Genomic DNA, 24,930 nt, shown 5'->3' on the forward strand with positions numbered 1-24,930 from the left:
TTGAGTGAAATCTATCATTAATAACTGACGAACTAACAAATCTACATGAAATAAAAAAAAATGATTCTGAATTTCTTTATTATAGGTACATCATTCAATTGAGGAATAATATTTTGATACTGATAATGAAAAATTATCTTAATATAGTTAAATTTTATAGTTTAAAAAAATTTAAACATATCATTACTAGTATAACTTTGAAAGTTGAAAAAAAAGTTTAATTTCATTGAACAAATTTGTTAAAAATTGCGAAACGATTTGACATTTGCTTTGAAAAATATCTAGAATTCAATCTTGCTAAAAACTTTTTGAAAAAATCGTTTAAATTTCCATATAAATTTGAAAAATGGGATAAAAGAAATGAATATAAATCTTCTTCAACTTTTTTAGCAGATGTTGAAAGTACTTGTGGTCTTCAGAAAAGTTGATAATAAGTAAAAAGCCTCTATTTAAAATTTTCAAGGTTTTGTCAAAAACTTAGATGATTGTTACCTATTTTAGAAAGTTGTTTGATAGATAAAAACTTTTAATAATATGCATATTTAGATTCAGGGCACCCAAATTAATCAAAATAAGTTTTTAGGTTCTTTGCATCTTGGAAAATGTGAATTTTGTGGCTTCGTGTAGTTTATCAAAACTCTTATGAATGTGAAGTTTAGCATTTAAAAACAAGAATTTCTTGAATAATATTTTATAGCAGCATAACATTTGTAATGACATACACGATTTTTTTATAATAAAAAAAATAGTATTTAGTAATGGATACTAGGTTCAAGATTTTTTTTGTTGATTCTATTGATTATTGTGATTATTTAACAACCCTCACATGACTTCCAACTTGTTGATGACTCAATCTTCCTCGTAAAGGTATTCAGACACATTCACACACAGCTATTTTGAACCATTTGAAGTTCTTTGCTAACTTCAAATTTTGTGTACACTTTTAAAAGTGATATTTTGTTATTCCGACTAGTTCAATTTTAAATTTAATTTTTACTATCTTTTTTTTATTTTTTTCCTTATTTTAACTCGCACTTGCCTAACATATTGAGGAATCATATGTTAAAATAACTATTGTTTCTCACAATCTATTTTTTATTATTCACAAAAACAATTTTTTAAATTTTTTTTTTCTAAAAGTTTGGATTTTTTTTTAATTTTGAATTATTAAAAATAATAAACCAAATAATGTTCGATTGAAAATCCGACAATCTGCAGCATCAACACATTTTTCAAAGTATATTTCTCTTATAAATTATCACAAAAAATCAAATTTTGTGGCGTGAATTCTCTCGTTCGCGCTGTCGTAACTCAGCTGGATTATCCCCGATTTCTTGAAAATTTCAGATTCGTCTCGTCATTTTCAAAAATGATCTTTTTTTTTTAGAAAATTTTAATGTTTCCTTGTAGAATTGAAAAGTTTCCTTTTTTGTGATCGGAATTCTCTCATTCGCGACTGTTTTGATCGTTATTTAAAACCACTCCATTGAATATAAACAAATTCTCTTTTTCTAAACAAGGAGTAGCATTTGTTAACTTTAAAACGTGTTATGATTATTGCGAAAAAATCAATTCATATATTTGCTAGCAATTATTTTTTTTAAAATGGTCAACCTTAATACTTTATCCATCAATAAATTTGATATTATAATCTGTATAAAACATGTGTGTGTTTCCTCTTTTTTCCATTAGTTTCTTGTGATTCGAATTATCAAAATTATTGCCTTTTTGAGATTTTTGATTCGATAACGAATAAAAATCACTACACTCACGATACAAGCGCGTGGAATGTGAATCCCCTAACAACACATAAAATTCGAAGAAAACGTTCGCAGTTTTTCTGTTTCTAGAGAAAAATAAGCTCATTGCTTGTTTGCAAAAAATCTATCCAAAACCAATGTAAAACTGATAAATATATCAATAGAAAGGCAATAACTTGACCAACAAAACTCACTCAAAAAATTATACTAACTCGGCCGAACTCTTTTGGATGTTTTGTAATATATCTCCTATCTTAGTTGAAATATGTATTTGACATGTTCCACAAAATTGTGCGCTTCAACAATTCGAACAATTTTCTCTAATATATAGAAGTTTCTCAATCGTATAATACAAAAGATACTAAATAAAAAATTTAAAATTACTTGTATTTTTTTAAATTCTCGTAACTTCTTTGATTTTCATGAGAAATTGATGGTGTCTTCGACAAAGTTTCTTAAAAAAAATAAGATCTACAACTTTTGTGAAATAATTTTTTTTTATATTCCTTCCGGCCCGGAATTTCCGGGTGAAAAAGTTCCTTTCTTCTTTTGAGAATATGAAATATCATGAAAAAAACTAAAATGTTGTGAAGACATCAAATGTTCATCGTTTACCGTTTGTCCGCAATTGATTTTGATCGCTTTTTATGTCCATTTAGCCCTGTGTGCGGGGGCCATTTTTCAACGTTTGCTTCCATTATTTATTTTGATTTTTTACATTTCTGCAAATAATAAATCTAATTTCAAAATAATGGAGCCAAATTGGAAGTAAAAAGTAACAGAACAAATTCTGAATGTTTTATGGATGTTTTATTCTTCCGATTTTGAAATATTTCAGTTTGAATATGAAAATGCGCAGAGTTTGAGAAGGCGCTAAACACAGAACACATCAGAACGCCATGAAATATGAACAATTTCACCGGTTTATTAAATTTTCCAGTCAATTCCACGCTAGCAATTGTTTCATTCCAAATTGTAATCCCGAACCACCGTCCATGCCACGCAACCAACTAAAACGCCAAGCCAAGCCAAGCCAAGGGGTCGAATGACAAGAACCGGTCGCTCGGTCGCGCAACTGCAACTTCAGCAAAGAACCTTTTCTAGCGAATGGAATTTCTTCCTACAATCGTACCACCGAAGGAACCATTCAAGGGTCGTCAACGTCTATTAAGAAGCTCTACCGAAAGAAAAAGCATACATACTAGTAGGGAGGTACCGGGGCAAATCGAATGAATTATTTCTCTCGTCGAAAACGTCATTGTACTTTTGAGAAGGGTTTCTTTCCTATTACTGCAGCAATTTTTTGGTCTCTCTCTGTCTGTGCTGGATCTGGACTGGTCTGGAGCTAAGTAAACAAGCTTCGGCTAGCTATGGAAATCGGGAGAGTGGAAGGTGGCCTCTTCAATGGATTGAATTGAATGGAAAGAAGTAAACACACAGAGATGCGGGCGCGCGCGTTGTTTGCTTTTTGAATAATGCATATATGGCAGAAGAAAACCCCCCCCCCCCCCCTCGAGTTCGGATGTGAGTTATCCATCGCAATTTCACGGTACGGTTCCGTGATTGTTTGAGCTTTCAATTGACTAAATTTGGCTGTTTTACGCATATATAGATTCAACTAGGTACTAGGAGGAGTCCCGAGGCAGAACAGAAGAGTGCCTGAAGCTTCTCCACTCCAGAGCTCTAGCTCGGCTAATATCAAATGACGCTAAGCATTTTATCAATTTCGCAATGCTTGTCGAACGTGCTCAGGAATGGTGAAATATCGATTCCGAGAGTCATCCGTTAGATTACATTTTCATATTTCACAGTCCCAGCCCCTTTCCTGTTTCCCGTCCTTGCGTTTCCGGGGTTCCGGTCTAGGGCAGGGCTGAATTCTGGGCTGAAAACAAACGTCAATTACCTATACAGACACCGTTCGATTTTAGCACCGCGCTCGAACACTTTGTATTGCTAAAATCAAACAGTTTTTTTTCAACTTTTAGTTAACTTTTTACTGAAAAAAACCATTGTTATGACGTTATTCATTTTTCGTAAATTTTTGACAATGTTTAATTCTTATTTAATTTTTGGCAGGACAATGTTTAAGTAAAAATTTATGCATTTTATCATGTTTTAGGCACGTTTAACCCTCTGGAAGCGATGTGGTCCACCGGATAGGCTAGCGCGAGCCTGGTTGTGGTATGCCAAGCGTACTGGGTTCGATTCCCGGTATCGGCAAGAAAAACTTTTATGTTCGAACCCCATTAGTGGTCGATAGGTAAGATGTGATTCCTATTATTACTGACTATATAATAAGAATGTTCAATCAGTTGCCAGCTGGCCAGATAAATACACGAATGTCTGTAAGTGAACTAACCCACCTGATTGACTCATTCTTCCAAAATACATCAACACAATACATTCACTCCATAACAGTTCATACGAAGCCATGGGGTCCGGCCGGGTGCTGCATTCGAGATTTGTCGAACTTAATTATCTAAAGAAACTGCGGTGAATCCATGCACCCATGGTGGATTTTGTTTATACTGTTGAATATTTCTTGCCCAATTTGTAATTTCAGTTATTTTGCATAATTTTTCTGATTTTTTTTTTTGACCTTTTTAGTCTTTTGTTTGTACTTGTATAATATGAAAATATTATTATTTTTGTCATTTTTGAAAACATATTTTATGCAATTTTATTTCTTCGTTGAACAGATCCCGTTCGATTTTGGCAACATTCGATTTAAGCAACACAAAATTAACGGGCGTGTTGCCAAAATCAAACGGTATCTGTAGTTGTTATATACCAAAATTTACGAACGTTAAACCGATTTTGTTTGTTTGTCTGAATTCTACTGGTCCTTTTAAAACGGAAAACGTTAAGTAATTTTTTCAAACAACTTGATTTTTGCACTTGAGCCTAAATCAAACCGTGCCTATGTCGAATGTTGCCAAAATTTAACGCAGTCTTTATCAACAAAACCCTTTTAAAAGGTATTCAAATGGCTTTCTTAACTCGATGTTATCACAGAATCTAAATTCCAAATTGTTTTAACTCAGAAAAAAATTCTAAACCAATAATTATCAAATACGTGTATCATTTGTTTTAAATCAAGATTGTGCAAGTCAAGAATTTCATTTCTTGTCAATTCAAATGGGATAAGGCAAATTTTTCAAAAATAATGATTACAAAAATTTCGGTGTTATTAACTATATCTAAATATCTATCTCATTTTCCACAAAAATTCTTATGAAAAACTCAAACAAGCATTCCTTTGAAGATTTTTCATAATATTGAGTTTTATTTTAAATGTGATTTGGAATTGACTGTATTTAATCTCTGATTCTACAATTTGAATTTCAATTCTTGTATTAATTTTTGAGAGCGAGTAAAAATTCTGGTGCAAAAACTTGAAACAGATTCTCAACTTTATAATTTCCTCATCTCTTAGTCGAATGAGTAGTTAATTTTTATTAACTACTACTTTTTATTTATAATTTAAAATCACAATAAACTAAATTTTTATCTACAAAGGTTTGTATGCAAATTTTTAGCAAATACATTATATGCAAAATAAAAAAAAATCTGGTTGGTTTACTAGCTGACTAATAAACAGGCCTGACTTCACTACTACATGATAAATAAGGTGCCCATCGGTAAAAAAAATACGGTGGTCAAATCTTGCGAAAAATATATGGACTCTTCGCAGGGAGCCAAATGATTTCTTGACGGACACCTAGCAAGTTTCCAGTCAGAAAATGTTTGTTGACATATTCTCTTCTAAAGAATAGAAGCTATTTTAGAGTAATTTTGAAGGTTAATAGGGTTGCCATCCGTCCCGCAAAAGTGGGACATGTCCCGCTTTTTTGTTGAATGTCCCGCCGTCCCGCTTTTTTCTCTAAATGTCCCGCATTTTTAAAGGAAAACTTTTACAAAGTTCAATGACTTATACTGGAAAAAATCAAACTTTATCCTCAATTTCAATTCATTGGAAAACCGTTCGAGTATGTCATTTTTCTCAAAATAGGTAAAACAACACTATTTTTTTCGAATTCGTCTTTTTTCTCAAAATAAGCATCAATTTTTCAGAGCTTTCATAACACAATACTGAATAACACTAAAGTTACAATAAGATTTTGATTCAATTAAGCGTTCTTGGAGCACGGTTAAATAATGCAATGTAAAAATCTTTGGTATGAGAAAAAATATTGTTTAAGTTGTTCCAAATGATTATATGTGGATCTTAATTTTTCGATAGGAGTTAGTTGAATTGCCTTTTATTATATTCCAGCTTTTTCGACTCAACTGTCCAAAGTATACAATGGAGGAAGTTTTCTTGAGTTTTCAATTTTTTAAAACAAATTTGAAATAGATTTTTTATTGCACAAAGGTTTTTTACGCGATATCAAATCCGCCGTTTCTTTCAAATAACGTATTAATACGGGATAACCATGGAAAATAACCGTTTTTATGACAAAAACCGTGTAAATTGAAGTCATGTAAGAAAAACTGAGCAAAACCAATCCGCGTAAAAAAAAACCTTAGTATAATCTCTATGAATAACTTTGGTTGATGGTATACGTAAAAGTTTGACAATACAATCAAGCTTTTTTGAAAAGTTTCTTAAGGGTTCCGCTTTTTTTGGCTGTGTCCCGCTTTTTTGTCGTTAAATGTCCCGCTTTTTTCTGAAAGTATCTGGCAAGCCTCAAGCAAGCTTCAAGAAACAGATAATGTCACGGAAAATAAAAAAAGGTAAAATTTACTTACTTTACTTTACTTTTTTAATTAGCGCGATTTTTATACGCGGATTTTCGAATTAACACAGACTTATTCAAAGGAAAAAACATTGAATCTTTTTGTAGTTGGGAAAATCTTAGCTCTGAGACTAAGAACGTGATACATGAGACCTGAGACCTGAGACTTGAGACCTGAAATATGAGACCTGAGATCTGAGACATGAGACATGAGACCAGAGCTATGAGACCTGAGCCATGAGACATGAGACATGAGACATGAGACATGAGACATGAGACATGAGACATGAGACATGAGACATGAGACATGAGACATGAGACATGAGACATGAGACATGAGACATGAGACATGAGACATGAGACATGAGACATGAGACATGAGACATGAGACATGAGACATGAGACATGAGACATGAGACATGAGACATGAGACATGAGACATGAGACATGAGACATGAGACATGAGACATGAGACATGAGACATGAGGCATGAGACATGAGACATGAGACATGAGACATGAGACATAAGACATGAGACATGAGACATGAGACATGAGACATGAGACATGAGACATGAGACATGAGACATGAGACATGAGACATGAGACATGAAACATGAGACATGAGACATGAGACATGAGACATGAGACATGAGACTTGAGACATGAGACATGAGACATGTGACCTGAGACATGAGACCTGAGACTTGGGACCTGAGACTTGAGACCTGAAATATGAGATCTGAGATATGAGACATGAGACCTGAGCCATAAGACCTGAGACATGAGACATAAGACATGAGATATAAGACGAAGAAGAGGAACTCACCGAGAACACTGTAAAAGAGAGACTGATAAAAAAGATTCAAAAGCTGAATTTACTTCAATCCTTCATCTTCAAATATTGTTTTATCGATCTGAATTTCAATCGATCACAATACAATCAAGCTTTTATGAAAAGTTTCTTAAATGTCCCGCTTTTTTCGGCTTTGTCCCGCTTTTTTGTCGGTAAATGTCCCGCTTTTTTCTGAAAGTATCTGGCTAGCCTCAAGGAAGCTTCAAGAAACAGATAACGTCACGAAAAATAAAAAAAGGTAAAATTTACTTAGAAGTGAAGTGATTTTTTCCACCCAGCTTTCTCGGTAAATTTTCATTTTTTTTTCATTTTAATGTCAGAAAAAAGTTAGTAATAATTTAAAAATATAGTAATTATTTTGTAGTACTTTTGATTGATCAGCTACATCATTGGATTCGAAATTGCTTTGCAAAGCATTATGAAATTATTTCAGGAGCATTTATGATTGTTTTAAGCAAATTTTTAAGCTTAAACAACTAAATTTTATCAAATTTTGTTATATTTGCCAACATTTAGGTTTTAAGTCTTTTGCTTTGAAATTTTTGCAGTTGTTTTAAGAGATAGTAACAGCTTTTTGCCTTTAGTAAATTTTTAGTCTTTCACCGTATTTTTTTTTAATTCTTTCTGAATTCTTACATAATGCACCCTGAAATTCGAAGCCCCTTTTAAAATTTTAGAGTGTCTCTTAATTACAGGGTGCGCCATCTTGATTTATTAGACCTCAACGTTGAATAACTTCCTCATTTTTTAACCGATTTTCAAAAATAAATAAGGTTTTTAAGGATGTTTTACGCCATTTATTCCATATAAGATTAAGCAAGAGTGGCTATTTAGGCTCGTATATTAGTCCGGTACCGTAATCGCTATACCTCTTTTAACTTTCAACGGATATGTCTTAAATGAATTTTTGGTAATCTTGTTAAGCAAATGAAATATGATTCGGTTCTTAAAATAAACATATAGAATGTCGCAAATTTGTTAAATATCTTAGCATAAGCATTTCAGATTTCCCGGATTTATCCCTGCTTGCCCTGGTTTTCAATGCAAATTTTGAGACAAGTCCGGTTTGGCCTGGATGCTCTGATATAATGAAAAATTGTCCAGATTTTCCAGAGCTCATTTAATTAAAATGAACAAAACAATTTTGGCTTTTTGGAACCAGCTGCCCAGTTTTTGCCCAGGTTTAAAAAAAAAACATGGGAAATTATTCTCGAATGCGTATATTAGCACTTATCTTATTACTTTACTGGAACCGGTATTTTTTCATTTATTGTCTTCGAAAGGAATTTTTTTTAACAGACTTATTCTTATAATAGTTGTCTTATTCATTTTTGTACATGTATACCTATTATAAAAGTCCAGAATCAAAGATGCTAGCAGGTCGATTGAAATGACGGTTGCATGTGTCCATTGTATAGTATTTCCTTTTCATAAACCTTTGAATATTATGTGTTTGCAATTCCTCAATCAACAAAGTGCTTAATACATCGTCAAACTTTTGCTTTGTACCTGAGACAAGTTTTACAAACGTTTAAGGTAAAAATTAAAGTTTAAACGACTTCTTCACATTGTTCGTGACCCCGGTGACGATAAAAATATATTATTTAAAATTTATTGTAAAAACAAAGAAATCACTGAATGGATTTATAAATATAAACTAGTTAACAATTTGTTTATGTTTACAAAATGCGCATTTGTTTGACTTAAAATTAGTGTCGTCATTCATTTCGTTGTTCGTCTTTAAATAAGCACTCGATATCGGTTTTGGCGAAAACGAAATACTAAATACCGGTTTTTGGAAAAGTTCTAGGTATTATTATCCCCAGCTGTTTTAATGTATAAGAATGCTACCCATTTAAGCATTAACAATATCGTTGTTTTTTTATGTGACTGAATCAGACTGAATTTTGCACGGAAATCTTGTCTTATGATAGGAGGATTCGATGGCAATAACTGATTTGCTGCCCCAGGCCCGAAGTTCTAGGCCCTTCGGAATTCTAAAATCCAACCCTGTTCCAACGGGTTCTCATCTAATCAAAAAGTCTGCATGCGGCATGATGATGGCTGCTGAATATATGTGTCTAATATATATTATTATATGTATGCTCCCGGTAATCGGAACGGGGAAAATGGGAAGGCAGATGGAAAAGGGGCCGACGGACGGGTGGCATCCAAACGAGGATTAATATTTCAGTGCCACTGGAGCGGATATGGATAATGGCTTTTGCTTCGCATTCAACTGAATGCTAGCTAGAGGTATGCATGTTGGTTGTATCGACGACGAAGGATTTCCCCCCTCTTGTTTATTCCTAGTAGTAGGAAGGTAAGGAAGTGGAGAGAAAAACCAATCCTACCCATGGGGATGGCAGAAAGGAAACAAGAGGGGAGTGTTTATTGGAAAAAGGATCCCTCCCGGAGGGTTGGGTGCGATAGGCAAATCGAAACACACCGGCAGCAGTGTCCTAGTATCTTGGGAAATGGGTTTGCCATTTTTGCTTCCCTTGCTGATGGCGTTGTTGTTGTTATTATTCTTTGATAGTGCCAAAGAGTACACCTGTTCTACATTCTACTACTCCACTAAGGGAAATGTGTATCAGGAAAAAGGGAATTAGAGGTATGCTCCTCCTGTAACCATTGCTTGGAGGAAAATGTTTTGCTGAATCAACTGGATTCATTCATTCGTTTATGGAAATGTATACACATTTTATATACCAACCTGCCTTCTTGCCTGCTTATGAATACTGGGGCAGCATTGAAAATTACTTTGCGAGGAAACTGCATAATCCACACACTCTTACACACACGATCGAGCTCTGACAGTGCGGAATTTTGAATTTGTGTAATAGAGAGTGAATTGGAAACGGCGCCGCACCCGCAAGTAATTGTTTTCTTGATTTTTTTAAGCTGTAACTACAAAAAAGTTAACTTGACAAAAAGGTGCTTGATGAATGATATTTGAGGAAGCTTCGTCAGCTTTCCTACAGGCTAAAATTGATCTCAGGCTGCCTAGTGTCGAATTTGGACTAGATCGGACCACGGGAAAAGGTCGCTCAACAAGCCATTTCGTTTGGGAGGAACATGAAAAAACAGTTTTTCCATCAATAGTTTTGATTTCTTTATTCCGATTTCTTTAAAATAAGTTTTTTTTTCCTAAAGCTTAATTTATGACAAATATTTCATCCCAAGACCGCATTTCGATAAGATGCAAGACAAAAAAGTAATTAAGCTTCAAAAATTGGATAAACTTTTTAAGGATGGTATTCCTAACTGTTAATGTCTCATGCCTGTCAAATTGTTCGACCGGCCTGACCTGACCTGAACACTCATATTGAAATGCATGCCATTTCGTCAAATAATGACCGAGATAACCATTTTAGTTGCGTCAGAATGCAATTTTTTTCAAATATCTTATAGTGGATTATTTTCACATGATGGTTTGGAGAGTAGTCCAGGTGAAACTGTGGGGGAAAGTTGGATAACTGATCCCCTTTTTCTGTTTTCTTCATATCTTTCAGGACAAATTAACCATCTTAAACCCAACAGCTACCAAATATTTGAAAAATATTAAGATTTCTGGAATCTGGAATCGGGAATCTGGAACAACAAAAATGGTTGAAATCGGGCATTATTTGACGGAATGGCATGTTTTTCAAATGGAGTGTTCTATTCCATTACAAGGGAGCTCATGTGAGGTTGTTGATGTGAGGAGTGTAGTGGGCCGCTACATATAAAAATGTACGGAAATGTTGACGAAATTGCTTTGAAATTTTAAATCAAAAAGAATCTTAGAATTTTTGGAAAACATTAGTCAAAACATTTGACAGTCACAGTCATAGTTATGAAATAAATTATTATCAAATTTATATAAAACTTGAACACGTTCTATTCTGATGTCAGCAAAAGTTAAAAAAATCAAATTGATTTACCAATAATTGAGTAATTTAATTTCTTAAGCATCGTATTTTCGAAATTAGAAAATCTAGGCGAAAGCTTCGTCGAATGAAAGATAATTAAAAGATTCAAAATATATTTTTGATTTTCAAGTAGATTCATTAGTTTATTAGTTTTCAAAGTTTTTTTTTCCACACACCATAACATCCAAACTGGAAGTGATACACATAATCTAATAAAAGATTTAAATGTAAGTCGCCAAAGTCTTCTATAATCGGTTATTGAAAGCAGAGATAGGGGCATGATGGCCACCTTGAGATGGATACCCTATTTTAAATACATTATTGTTTCGTGTTCAGACACTAAAAAAGTCTATTTCCTAACTGGCAGAGACTTGAAAAAGTCGTAAAAACGTTTCAAAATGCCTTTTAAAATTTTTTGTCGAAAACTGAAAATCAGTCACTGTAGGGGAATAATGGGAAAGCCGGGATTGATGCATTTTGCACTAAATGGAGAGTCAAAGATCTATCAAAAAAAGCAAAAACAAAATAATTAATGTCTGTTTGTAGAATACACACAATTCACTCACTCATACATTATGTTTGTGGTTCTTTGTTTGACGGATGATGCTACTAGCAGTTTCACAATCAAAATAATCGATCATGAATGGTAAATGAAAAAAAAAAATCGCCTCGACCAGGAATCAAACTCGAGTCTTCTGATTACCTCTCCGACACCTTATCAATAGGCTAAATCGTCGAATGGAAACATGTCAAACTGTAGCTCTATAATTCAGTTGACTTCATCGAGTGCTAGATTCTACGGCAGAAAATGCTCATCGTGCTCCGATCAATGGTGCTCAGTTCGCCCCAAGTCAACAAATTAAAGTAAATACGTCTGGTGAGACTTAAACAATTTTGACGGTTCATTGATTTAACCGTTCTGTTTTTTCACCATTTTTTTTTACATTTTATGTGGCTATGATCTTAAAAAATTTCAATAAAATTTATACTTATGTGCAACATATAGCTTATAACTTAAGCTTTCTTGGACACTAAGTGATTTTTTTCGAGCATCCTGTAGCTATTCTACTGTCTTTTTTCCAAAGCATTTTTTTCTGATTTTTTTTTCATAGACTTCGAATAATGGAAAGCTGAAGTATTGTAGGTTAATAATATCTGTGAAACGTATTTCAATTACATTACAAGGTTGCCAAAACTAAAAAAGATGTATAAATGGGTTGAGAAATAATACAGATATAGCGGTATAGTGTAAAATTGACACTCAAGGTCTGATTAGGGAGTTTTTTTTAGCTTTCAAGGTGCGTCCGTAATGATTAAATTTAAATTAAAGATTTCAAAAATTCATTGAGGGTCCCAGAAGAAATTGTATTATTTAAATGCACCCAAATAAAGTTATAAACCGCCAAACTTCCAATAGTGTCATATTAACACTCAAGGGCGGAATAGGGTGAAGGACCGGGAATTTAAGTCTCAAAACTCCGAAATTCGATATTCTTTAACTTAGAAACCACTGGAACGAGTTCTAAAAATTTAGTATCTCGGAGTTATCAAAAGTTTTGTTATTAATTTTGTAGATTAAAGTCCCATTACTAAACTTTTCCCATTTTAGTTATGCCGCTCAGTGTAGCACACTACTGGCAAACAAAAAACGAAATATTTCATATTCGGCCCTCAATGTTTTAATTAATATTCCCGCACCGAAAATTAAAATCGTTAAGAACCTCCCGATGGAGATTTTAAGATGTGATTAAATTATTGTACTGAATGTTGAAGTTGAAAATCAGACTTCAATATTTAAAATTGATTTCAAACAAGATTCAGAAGATTCAAAACTCAGATTGAGATAACAGACTTCAAATTATTAATTTAGATACATAATTCAGAAGTCAAAAGGCAAATTTCGATTGCAATATAGAACCAGATTTCAACTTTTGAGATTGAGTTCAAATCTATGATTTGGAAAAAATGTTTATCGAGATCGAATTTAGTTAAAAAAGCTGAAGATTGCGAATTGAGTTAAAAAAGCTGAAATCAGAAGTTACATACAAAAAATCAGGAATAATCATTAGGGTGAATGTACCCGATCTTGGCCCCTAAGGCATGGTTGACTAGTTTTCCCAAAATTGTAGACTTCGTATAATGTGCAGCTATGAATATCCTTTTACAAACATGATTGCTTACTGGTCTGGATTCAGTAAAAATATGACTTGGCTTTGAAACTGTGGATAATTTGAAGACAATCCTTTCAAACTTTTGATTGAAATGCTCCATATTGTGGCCTCCGCTCCTTATTGTGGCCCTTTCTGAGTTCCTTAAATTGGCCATCACGCGCCTCACTAACACATTAACGGGCCACATGAATTCGTTGATAATATTGTGGAATGAAGCACAGCAATGTTTTGTATTGTTTTCAAAAAGTCGGAAGTCGAAAATTTCAAAAAACTTTTAAAATTGATATGCATTCAGAATTATTCTCTTACGCTAAAAAAAACTCTACTTGTTTAAATCAGTTTTTTGTTTGTTTGAAATAATGAATGAAAGTCTAAAACAAATAGTTTTCAAACTATTCCATTGTATACCAACCAAGCAAACAAATCGTTCGTCACATTTTTTTTAATTTGAATCATGATTGATCTGTTTCCATTTAAGTTAACACAAAACACAGAATGATCATAATTGTTTAATTTCACTCCCATAAATGGAAAACAAACATTTAAATGGCATGTGCAAGAAGCAAGGGCAAGCTCAAACTCAAGTAAGTAAATGATTCTTTGAATCATACATATTCAAAATGTCGCCCTTATCAATTTTCTAGCAATCGTATGCGGAAACTCGGTTTACAAAGCAAAGCTGGATGAAACTCAAACTGCATCCCACTCGCACTTATGTAAAACCATCACCCAAATTCGGCAGCGCTTTCTTCGTACATTCCTATGGACAACAAAGCCATCTCCTCCCGCTGATGCACTGTGATCCGTAATCCAAAACAAAATTGGTCAAAATTATATTTTGGAATTTAAAGGAAATTAATAATAATAAAAATTCAAGTTCTTAGTATCACAGTGTTTGAATATTGTGATGGAAGTTTATAAAAAAATTGAATTTTAACTCAAGTTAAGAGGCTGTCATAATTTGAACTCTGTAACAATTCTCTTTAAAGCGACACATATGCAGCAAAATGTTAAATATTGAGATAGAAGATATCAATTCGAATCCGGATCTTGTTGATTCCTATGAATTGAAATTTAATGAGAAGAAAAGTTCTCGAAGCTAACTAATAAAAGGCAGCTCAAATGTACCAGTGTATTTCGTCAAGTTAGAACTGTTGACAAATCGGCCTTGTTCAAATGTTTTGACATCAAGTAAAAAGTGTCATAATTCCAAATACCCTTGAGAGATATAAGATGGATTTCAACCAAACATACATTTATGATATTTTCAAGTAATTTCACGCGGTTCATTTATTTTACTTTTGACTGGCTTTTAAGTTTTTAGACCATTGTGCGACAACGGCCGACAAACGTCTGCCTGCTGCCGGCTGCCTGCTGATGCCGTTTTCACACATACATACATATGTACCCGGTGAAAGTTGCCAAGTATTCGATTTGGTATACCGTTTACTTTGATTTGACTATATTTTAGCGAGTTTAATAAACTTTTACAATGTTATTTCACAACCAAAGTGAATAATAAATAAACAGTTATTCAAGTCAATTATTTTGTAAACATTTTAGCCCGGTTAAGTCCGCAATTTGAAACTAAAAAAGCATAAAATTGTATCTTTCAACCACATGGTTTATGTTGAAATGCCAACACTTGTGCTTTCGATTAGTGAAATTGCATGCCAAGATTAGGCAAAAAAAAATGTTTATAATTTCTTCAGTCTTTGCTAGAAAATGTTCGTTGTTTGGCATAGGTTATAATTTTATATTTTTTGCCATGTTTTCCTGTAACCGAAGATATTTTAAGTGATTTTCCTGCAAAGATGTGTGCGTTTTAATCCAGTCCGAAAGTTGGCAGATGCACTAGGAAGGTAGGTTCGTTTTGGTTTTTTTTCACCGATCACAATTTTATTTGAAGTTTTGTCATGTGAAAAAAAATTATTATGTAGTTATTAGGATTCAATTGTGGATAAATGATATGCAGAAAGTTAACATATACCATTTTCTTCGATGTTTGATTTTGTCATATTTTTAGGTCTATATCTTGACATGATTATCACTAAGATGCAATTTGGCATGCCAAGATAAGGAGCATGCCAAATTAAGGCTCACTTACCCTATACACCCAATTAGAAATAAGCTATCGAATACAGAAGTTCAGAAGTAATATAGATTTCTGTTATTTTTTTTCCAAACACAAACTGTTTTTTTTAAGTAGACTCTCAATCAGAAAATTTTATTCCAGTGACACATCCTCATTCAATTATTTCAAGCATAACTGCGTTAAAAAAAAAAAAAACCTGCACCTCTTAGGCTGATGTCATGCTGAAACAACTAGCAACGCAACGCAACGCAACGTTCCAATAAGATTGCGTTGCAACGCATTGGTATGTCATGCTGGCGCGACCTGACACTTTGAAATTCCCTACAAATCATCACTTCTCTACATCTGATAATGCATTGAATCGTCTCCTTTCTTTCGGGAGCCATCAAAAACTCATCAAATCACGACCCGGATTGCAAGAATGCCGAAATTTGAACAGACAAAATTCCTTGTTTTTTTGCCGGAACTAAGAATTCATGAAAATTTTCTCGCCGGTTAAGATATTTTTTAGTTTATTATCACAAGTTCGGACAGATCTTCGTACTATTGTGCTTAAAACCCGGAATCACTGCTTCAAATCGAGAAAAAACAATATTCCTATTGGATTTCCTACTAGTCGCGCTACAAAACACATTGGCATCAGATTGGTCGCGCTATACAAAGCGACCAGTATGACAGGTCTGCGCGATTTCCATGGAGATCAAATGAGAGCTGGTTAGTCGTGTGAACGTTGCGTTGTAGGTCGCGTTGCTAGTTGTTTCAGCATGACATCAGCCTTAGAGTTCTAAGTGAACTTTTCCAATTGGAAACTTCATCTGCGCATGGGTATAATGGAATGATAATAAATAGTAGGTACATAAGGTAACGGAATTATTTTGGACCAGTGGACTTATTTTGGACCACTTTGTCTAGCTCTCTTATAAAAAAAACTAATCATGGAAAAAATTCAGTACAATATATTTAGTGCACAGGCTTCAGCTCTATTTGTTATAAATTTTCATGATAAATTTCTTTATTAGAGAGCTAGACAAGGTGGTCCACAATAAGTCCCTTGGTCCTCGGTCCAAAATAAGTCCGTTGCCCTATAACACTTTTATATACCGATAGTCGTGCTTACTATGGACTCCACGTGCAATTGTGGTCGAGAAGACTTAGCCCTCGCACGAAGTTTAACCTGTAAACAACGGTTACGGTTGTTCTCTACTGTTACGAGAAGTGGATATTGTTCGAGGAGTACCTGCGCACATTCGGAGTTTTCGAGCGACAAGTGTTAAGAACCATCTTTGGCTGCGTGCAGGAGACCGTAGTGCGGAGGCAAAAGATGAACCACGAAGGTGGTAAAGGCTGGCCGGATACGCTGGGCAGGACACGTTGCGAGAATGCCGGATGAATGTCCTGCAAAACAGGTGTTCGCCTAGAATCCGTTAGAAACGAGATGAGGTAGTTAGTCCAAGTGGAGCGTGATCTGACGAATGTGAGATGTCCGAGAAGTTGGAGAACGGTTGCCATGCCCGAGCTTGTTTTAGGAATGATGTTCGTGATGCCGTGAGACGGAAAAATAACTTTTTAAATTGTGTTTCTCGAAATGGATGACGCATGACTTATACACTTTTTTCTGACATTATTCAAAAGCAATCAATGATGGTTTTTCGTTGAATGTTGGTAAAGTTCTTAAGTTTTAATTCTGGATCAAAAGTGCTGAAAACAACAAATAGAAAATCCCTTGATCAAACAACTTTCCCGTGTTCGCTGCTGCAGCATAATTTAGTCGAGCAAAAATTTGCATTATTCATGGCGAGGGGTTTGATTTCAGCAAAAAATCATCAACATTTGCAGCGCGGGCAAACAAGCCGCCATCGAATTTCCACGCCATTTGTGTAAAAAATATGAAGTGAGGCAAAGAAAAATTAAATCAAACAAAAAATAAGGAACACAAACTTTGAAGAGATGACCATCTGCTGTCGCTCCGTTAGCTTCTGATTTTTTTTCTTCCTGTTATTGTTGGGTAGCACACGAGCGCAATTAATTCATGTACACATCAACGTAAATACGACGGACAGACGGATGATTTCCACTTTTTCCCTCGGATCTCGTCGTCATATTGTGTAATCCACTCACTCCCTGTTCTTAGTTTTGATGGAAGCTGCGGAGCAGAGTCAAAATCTCAAGAGGGACTCGAAAAAAGTGTACAATTCGGACGAAGGAAAAGGGAAAACAATGCCGGAGCCTAGGTGGATGCTAGCTGATGGCAGCTTCTCTCTGTGTACTTCAATCTAAACAGTTTGATACAAACACACTCACACGTCCAGGTTGAGACTCCCCCAACTTCCAGAATGTTCCATCCCAAGCGACAAAAGCCAAACGATGCTGCTGCTATTCCTGGACTGGCGCGGAGCTTCCAGAAGGATGCCCTTGAAGTGACTTTAAACGACAAATCCGCACATTCCTCCGATGGAGAATGTCCTTGCTTTCGTCTCTTTCCGCCGAAAGAATCGATCGCTTTCAGCAACTATGGTTTGCCGTTTTTTTTGCATTTCCCCCGACTGCTCCATTGTGCACGAATGTCAGCAGTCTAGTTGCTCTGGATCCCGGGACAGATTTATGCTCCCTCATGCTTACCTCCCTCAATCAACCGGAACTTCCTGTGTTATCTATTTTAATTTGAAGGTGACATTAATCCAATGCCTGGCTCACATACACCCGCCTTAACAGATCCTCGTCTCCTGCATAGGAAGCATATTCTGGCCCGGCATGCCAAAGCAGAAGAAAGCAACTGTTGGTTGTGTTGGATGTGAAAGCGGAAGGACAACAGCTCTGGCCCTGATAAAAGCAACGTCATTCAAACCGATCCAGATCCGGATCTAGAGACAGAGTAGCAGTTGGTATCCTTTTTTTTCTAACTAGCGCTGCTAACATGCAGCTCATGCTGAGCTGATGGCATTCCACCTGGTGTTGCTTGCTGTTCTAGTTAGTTCTACCTGGCTCCAGAGACGAGCAGAAGCACAAACCGGATCAAATATTCCATGGAGATGGATGAAAAATAAAAGCTACACAAACTGGACCAAGTCGAGGGTGAAAACTAACGACAGATTTGCAGCACCCTGAAATTCCGAAATACAAAAAGGGAAAGGGGGATCCCTTTATGATGTGGCACCTGGAACGTTTTTGGCCACATCAGACACAAACTCCGGGATCACAAAATATTGTTTTGGAAACTGTCCATAATCCGTTTTTTGCTGAGGTTCGAGGTTCGTTACTTCCGCACTGGGTTATGGAGTGGGTTGGAAAATGGGGTATTCTAATTCGATATCAAGTGGTTTAGCTTTCATCCCTTGGAGGTTGGTTGTTGATGTAACTCAATTTAACCAAATTGAATTTTTAAATTTCAAATTTGGGCTTAACTTACTGATTTAGAACACTCGGCAGAACCGTTTTTCCTAGCTAGATTAAATTTCAGTGACTTAAAAAAACTTTAAATAGTCAAAATTATAATAACCATTCAGATTATGAGCTCACAAACCTTACGAAAACTAATCACTTAACGAAAGTCGTTTCATTGTTCATAATATTAAAATCGTTTTAATTCTCGCCGAAAAATGACGATGAAAACAACAAACATTGAGGTAGCAGCCAAAAAGGTCTTGTCGAATTTCGCACACCAATCATATACCTACAGTGAGCAAAACAAGAATTGGACCAATATGTGTTTTGCTGGTTGAAATTCGTCAATGTTTTCTTCTACTATTTGTTTTAAATTATTCAACGGATAAATTGAGCATAAGTTTACTTTTTTAGGGTGAAGCAATTGGCGTTGAGGAAGAAAAATGTGAAAAATGGGTGCGATATAAAAATAGAACCAACTCTGCGAACATCAAGATTATTTCTTGAAATTTACTGTATTAAAGTAAATAATAATGCTTATACGAACTATTTGAATGGATCACTGCATTCTATTGTGATTTCTAGTATTCCGAAGGTTTTAAGGAGTTTTTTAAGAGATTTTTCTCTAGCACTAAGAAGTTTTACATTTGAGCGAAACAACATTATCAAACAGCTTAGCACTCGTTCGTTCCTGAAATTTGTTCCTGTTACAGTCCCTGGAGTGTCAATTAGACACTCCTGACTAAAACCAATAAATCCCTCTGGTTTCTCAAACGATTGATAGTTTTGGAAACTTCGTAATGTAACTCAAATATATTTTTCAGACAATTTCAACTACAACACTTCAGTTTTCCGTTATTCAAAGTCTGAGTAAAAAATCCGAAAAAACTGCATCGGAAAATACTGTAGATGAGCTAAGGAATGCTAAGAAAAATTCACTTACTGTCCGTGAAAGCTGAAGTTAGAAGCAATACGTTGGGCATTAGGATAAATTTCGCAGCGCTTATGTAATTAAACTACTAGAAACGGTGTGGAACTGGGTTTTTTTTTGTGAATATAAATTTATTGCGGAAATCTAGCTCGAGAAATTGCAAATAGACAAAAAAATCGAAAAACAGCTACCTTTGAAAATTCGTCATAAATTCTGTGTTCTTATTTTGCCAATCTAAAAATGCAAAAAATGTGCCAAATTACGTCAACTTTTCAATCCTCTTTTCAAAAATTTATCTGGTGTGACTTAGCAGTTTTAACGGTTCGTTGTTTGAAAAGTGGTGTACACTTTTTACATTTTTGGTGGTCAGGATTTTAAAAAATTAGAAAAAATCCTTGTGTGCAATGTATAGCTCCTGAATTCAGCTTTCTTGAGAAAAAATAAGGTTTGAAAATTTGAGTTACATTGCGCGGTTTCTTAAACTATAAATTTTGTAAAAATCGAGTGTGGTTTTAAGCGAGGAATGTGAAATTGAAACCCAACGTCTTAGAACGTTTTTTCTTGGGCTTTCAGGGGACGTCCATAAACAGAAATTCATAAAAGCAATTCATTGTGGGTCCTCGAAGATTTTTTTTATTTGGACGCACCATAATAAAGTTACAAGCCGCCAAACTTCCAATAGTGTCATATTGACACTTAAGAGATTAGGGTTAATTAACCTGGAAAAGCAATAATCAGACTTAATTTGGTTTAATTGTAAGATAGTGCCATCATCTACGACTTAAAATTGGAAAAATGAGGTTAACTAAAAAAAAACAATCAAAATTTTGAATTCCATCCGAGTTTTTCTTATTCAAAATTAACCCAGAACGTTTGTTTTCTGCTGGTTCTTCGAAACTGTTTTTGATCCCTCCCTTCTCGGGTAATTTTTGAAATTTCAATGTCGATTTTTGACCAATTTTTTTTTTCGAAAAACACCAGATGGAATCATAACTAAAATTCGATTTTCCGGATTTCCTTTAGTCTTCCCTATGGTGATTTTTGAGGGAGAAAAACCTAAATTTTGAGCGCTTCGAGGCAGCCCTAAATCAAGTCCGACCCGATTGAACTGAAATTTTGCACTGGTCAGTGTTTTTGGACCAATCTACAAAATGTATATGGTTGGGTTTCAAAATTCGATCATGTAACTTTTCAACCCTAAAATCTTTTCCCACAACTTAAAAAAGCAGAATAGCAAAAGATCCTAGAATGTCGAGGCGAACTGGAACATCCGCATCCAGTTACTTTCAAGAAATTGTACAGATATTAAAGATTCTTTAAGCTGTTAGTATGAAAAACTTTGTAATCTTGTTCATAATCACATCAGTCGTAAAAACCATAAAAAACGTAAACAAAACTTGTTTTATTGTTTTACATAATATTTCCAGCAACCTCAAAATTCTGCTGGATCATCTATACTGCTTTTTGTGTTGAAGAGCTATTGATGGAATATTTTGGACTGATGAAGTGACTAGGCACAAGTGGGTGTTTTGTTAAATTTATCTCTACGGCTAGTTTATTCCGAAAAACCTGTGTGTTCGATTCTACTGTGATGCTGTTTTAAAAGACTAGAATTCATAATTGCTGCTCTCACAATTATTCACAGTCTAAACATCTAGATTTGTAATAAAAAAGAAGAATATTATAGAGACAGTTTACGATCAACGCTTATTTTTATTATCGTTTTCGTTGATATTTTTCGGTAGAAATTAAGTTGAATTCAAACAACTTTTCTACGTTTCGGCTTACTAATTTGTTTCGGCCATCTTCAGAAAAACTGTATTTCATAATAAAATTACACAAAATTAGAACGGAAGTTTTATACAATTGCCTGTCACTTTCATCTATACTAGAAGCATATACAATTGATTCACAGTGTGCGTGTTTCAAAATCTGACTCAAAGTAAGTTAGACACCCGTTAGGAAAGCACATGGCGAAAAAATTGTAAATGCTGCTAGTATAAATAAAAGTGACAAAAAATTGTGTAATACTTGCATTCTTATTTTGTGTATTTTATTTTTAATTTTTTTTTTCAAAGAAAGTTTCTCTGAAAATGGCCGAAACAAATTAGTAAGCCGAAACTTAAAGAAGTTGTTAAGATGTAACTTAATTTTCACTGAAAAATATCACCCAAAAACGATAATCTGAAAAATATTATGGAACCGTTTTTTGAATGGTAATGCATTTGTCAATGGTTTTAAAGAAAAAACTATTTTACCGGGGTTTGAAATAATAGCAGCGCAAAATAAAAAACTTAACGAAAAAGCCGAAATTTTAATTTTTTTTTTACTTGGTATCATCATAGTTAAACAAGCATCAGAATCAAGGTTGCCGAAAAAAAATTCTGTGTTTTTGTCAATAAAAATTCTCGAATTCTGTGATTTCAACCTAAAATTCTGTGACGGTTTTCTGTGACGCTTTTACTAAGAAGTTCATAGGGAAATCATGTCAAACATCAACAAATTGGAATTTTTTTATAGTTTTAATTGAAAAAAAAATAACAATACTTTGTTTTCATATTTTGATGAATTATAGTCAAAAAATAAAAAGTCGAAAGTGACAAAAAAATATAATTTTGGAAATCTCTACAAAATTTAGAAAATCTGTGAATTCTGTGAAAATTTTCAAAATTGTGTGATCTGTGACACAGATTCTGTGACGAAATTTTGCTCAAAATTCTGTGATAATACAGATTTTTCTGTGATTTCGGCAACCTTGATCAGAATAAAGTTTTGAAAAATCCACCAAGGCATGCAATGAAGTTTGAAAAAAACAGTATTAAAATCTCAGTACTGTGCAAAATCTTCTGTTAAAAATTGTTGTTATATTTATTTGATTTGATAGCAAACTTGACGTCCATGTTCAATTGGTATGTTCGAAGCAAACCGAAACCAATTTTTATTTCAATATCGATAAATACTTGCTAATAAAAAGCTGAAAATTAAAATTCCAAATTGATTACCACTTCAGAGAAAAATATTTAAATACACTTATATTACAAATATCATACTTTTCAATTCAAAATGAGTTTTTTGTTTATGTTTTTAATTAATTATGTCATTTTTAGTTTATTCTGAATATTGATTGTTAATTGGGATGCAAAATGTATTGATTCACGATCTTCATTCAAAATCTTCATTCACCTTGAGTTCAAAATTTAAACTTTAAAAGATCAGAACTCATGATGGGATACTAGACTTATTTGTTAAATAGAAATTAAAAGATAAAATATCGGCATTATTTCGCTCAAAATAAATAATAAGAATCGAAGGTCAAAATAAACTGGAATCCAGAATACGAAATACAGCAAAATTAGTTTAAAATTCAGAATCCGCAATGTTGAAATTTTTTTTTCGTTCTTTTGTAACCTGATTTTGAAATGATATTCAATACAAAATTTGGGACAGGTTTGGTACGGCCCGGTTGTCTGGATTTCATTGACAAAGCTCGGATTATGCTCGGTTTTATTCATTTTATTTGTCAAATCAGACAATTAAAATCAAATTATGTTGTAAAAAATGTTTATTTATGCGCCCAAAACAAAAGTTTTGGAACAAATTTTTTAAAACTAATCTTGAAAGAGTTTTTAGAAGCCTAAATACGATTAAAAAACTCATGACCTTTTTTGATAAAAAAAAATGGTTCAAATTTTGTCTTGATTTTTGTTGAGTTTATCCTGGATTTTGACTAAACTTTCCCGGATTTTGCCCGAATTTTTAGTCGACAATTTAGTCGACGGGGCTTTGTCCGGTCTGGATTTGTGCTGAAAAAATTCTGGCAACCTTAATTTAGAACTCTTAATCTGAGTTGTTCTCTCAAATAACTTTTTCTAAATCGTATCACTAAAACCTTGTTCTGAATTTTGATACATTTTGCTGTTTGAAGGTTTTATTTAGAATTGTAAATAATTGAGATTTGAACTTTTAATTTGGGTTTTTAGATTCTCAATCTGAAATATTGAACTACAATGTTCAAAATTTTTGTATTTTCCTTTGTAATTGTTTTGATTCTTTAGATTTTTTCTGGTTTTTTTTAATAATAGTATCTTGTGATTTCTAATTGTTTATTATAGTGTACTAATTTCAAATTTTCTTTTCATTTTAGTTATTTTATATGGTATTCAGATTTTTACTTATAACTTTCAAATTTTTTTATATCTCTTGAAACATTTATGAACTTAATACAGGGTTGCTAGCAAACCGGGAAAACCGGGAAAACCGGGAAAAACTTTGGAATTTCATCTCATCACCGGGAAACCGGGAAAAAAACCGGGAATTTCGGCACATCACCGGGAAAATTGTCTTGTTTGAAATTTTTTCAGGAAGTTTCAGGCAGTTTTCGGAAATCTCGATATACATTTACATGAGGTAAAACTAATTTTCGTTCAATAGTAACAAACAAAGTTTAAATAGTTTTCCTAACTCAATGCGGACCAAATACGAGATTTCTTTTTTTCTCGCTCTCAGCAAGTGTGCTACACTAACAAGTGTATTTCAAATGTTCTAAACTTAAAGATTGAACTATAATCGACAAAGCTAAACACAAAACGTTTGTGACTTAATGATACTATGTTTGTAGAAATTGGTCTAGTGGCTTCTTAAAATAGATATATAGAGTGTCGAATTTCGGTGTTTCTAGGCGAAGATTTTTTCGCGGTCCTTAATATGTTACCTAAATCTTTTAATGTTTTCTAGTTAAAGACTGCCAGCTTTGGTTTTCGTATTCGATAAACACGTCTCATTAAATTCATGCAGAAACCAAATATTTTGGCAGCGTTAGACTTTTTAAGCTGAGTAACATTTTTCTAAAATGAATATGAAGAAATATCTTTTTGCCATAAAAAGATATTTTTTGCAATGATGTTGTTTTTGTTGTTCTGTTTTTCGTTTGAATTGGCCTGAGGAGCGAAGCCGATATCGCAAATGTTTTGATTTTTTTTATTCTTCCAACGTTAAACTTTTACTTAAAGTTTGCTGAGCTGGAATATATGTTTTATAGTAAATATCCTGTCGAAATCTGAGGTCTCTAGTTTAGCCCTGTGTTA

The 24,930-nt window shown here is 33.9% G+C and overlaps 1 protein-coding gene across 1 annotated transcript in view; it reads left to right on the top strand.

Annotated features, from left to right (window-relative positions):
* LOC129743682 (semaphorin-1A) overlaps positions 1 to 24,930 on the top strand; it is an 832,298-nt gene that overhangs the window by 53,072 nt on the left and 754,296 nt on the right. The window lies entirely within an intron of this gene.

This window comes from Uranotaenia lowii, chromosome 2 (genome assembly GCF_029784155.1).
Source record: "Uranotaenia lowii strain MFRU-FL chromosome 2, ASM2978415v1, whole genome shotgun sequence".
NCBI lineage: Eukaryota > Metazoa > Arthropoda > Insecta > Diptera > Culicidae > Uranotaenia > Uranotaenia lowii.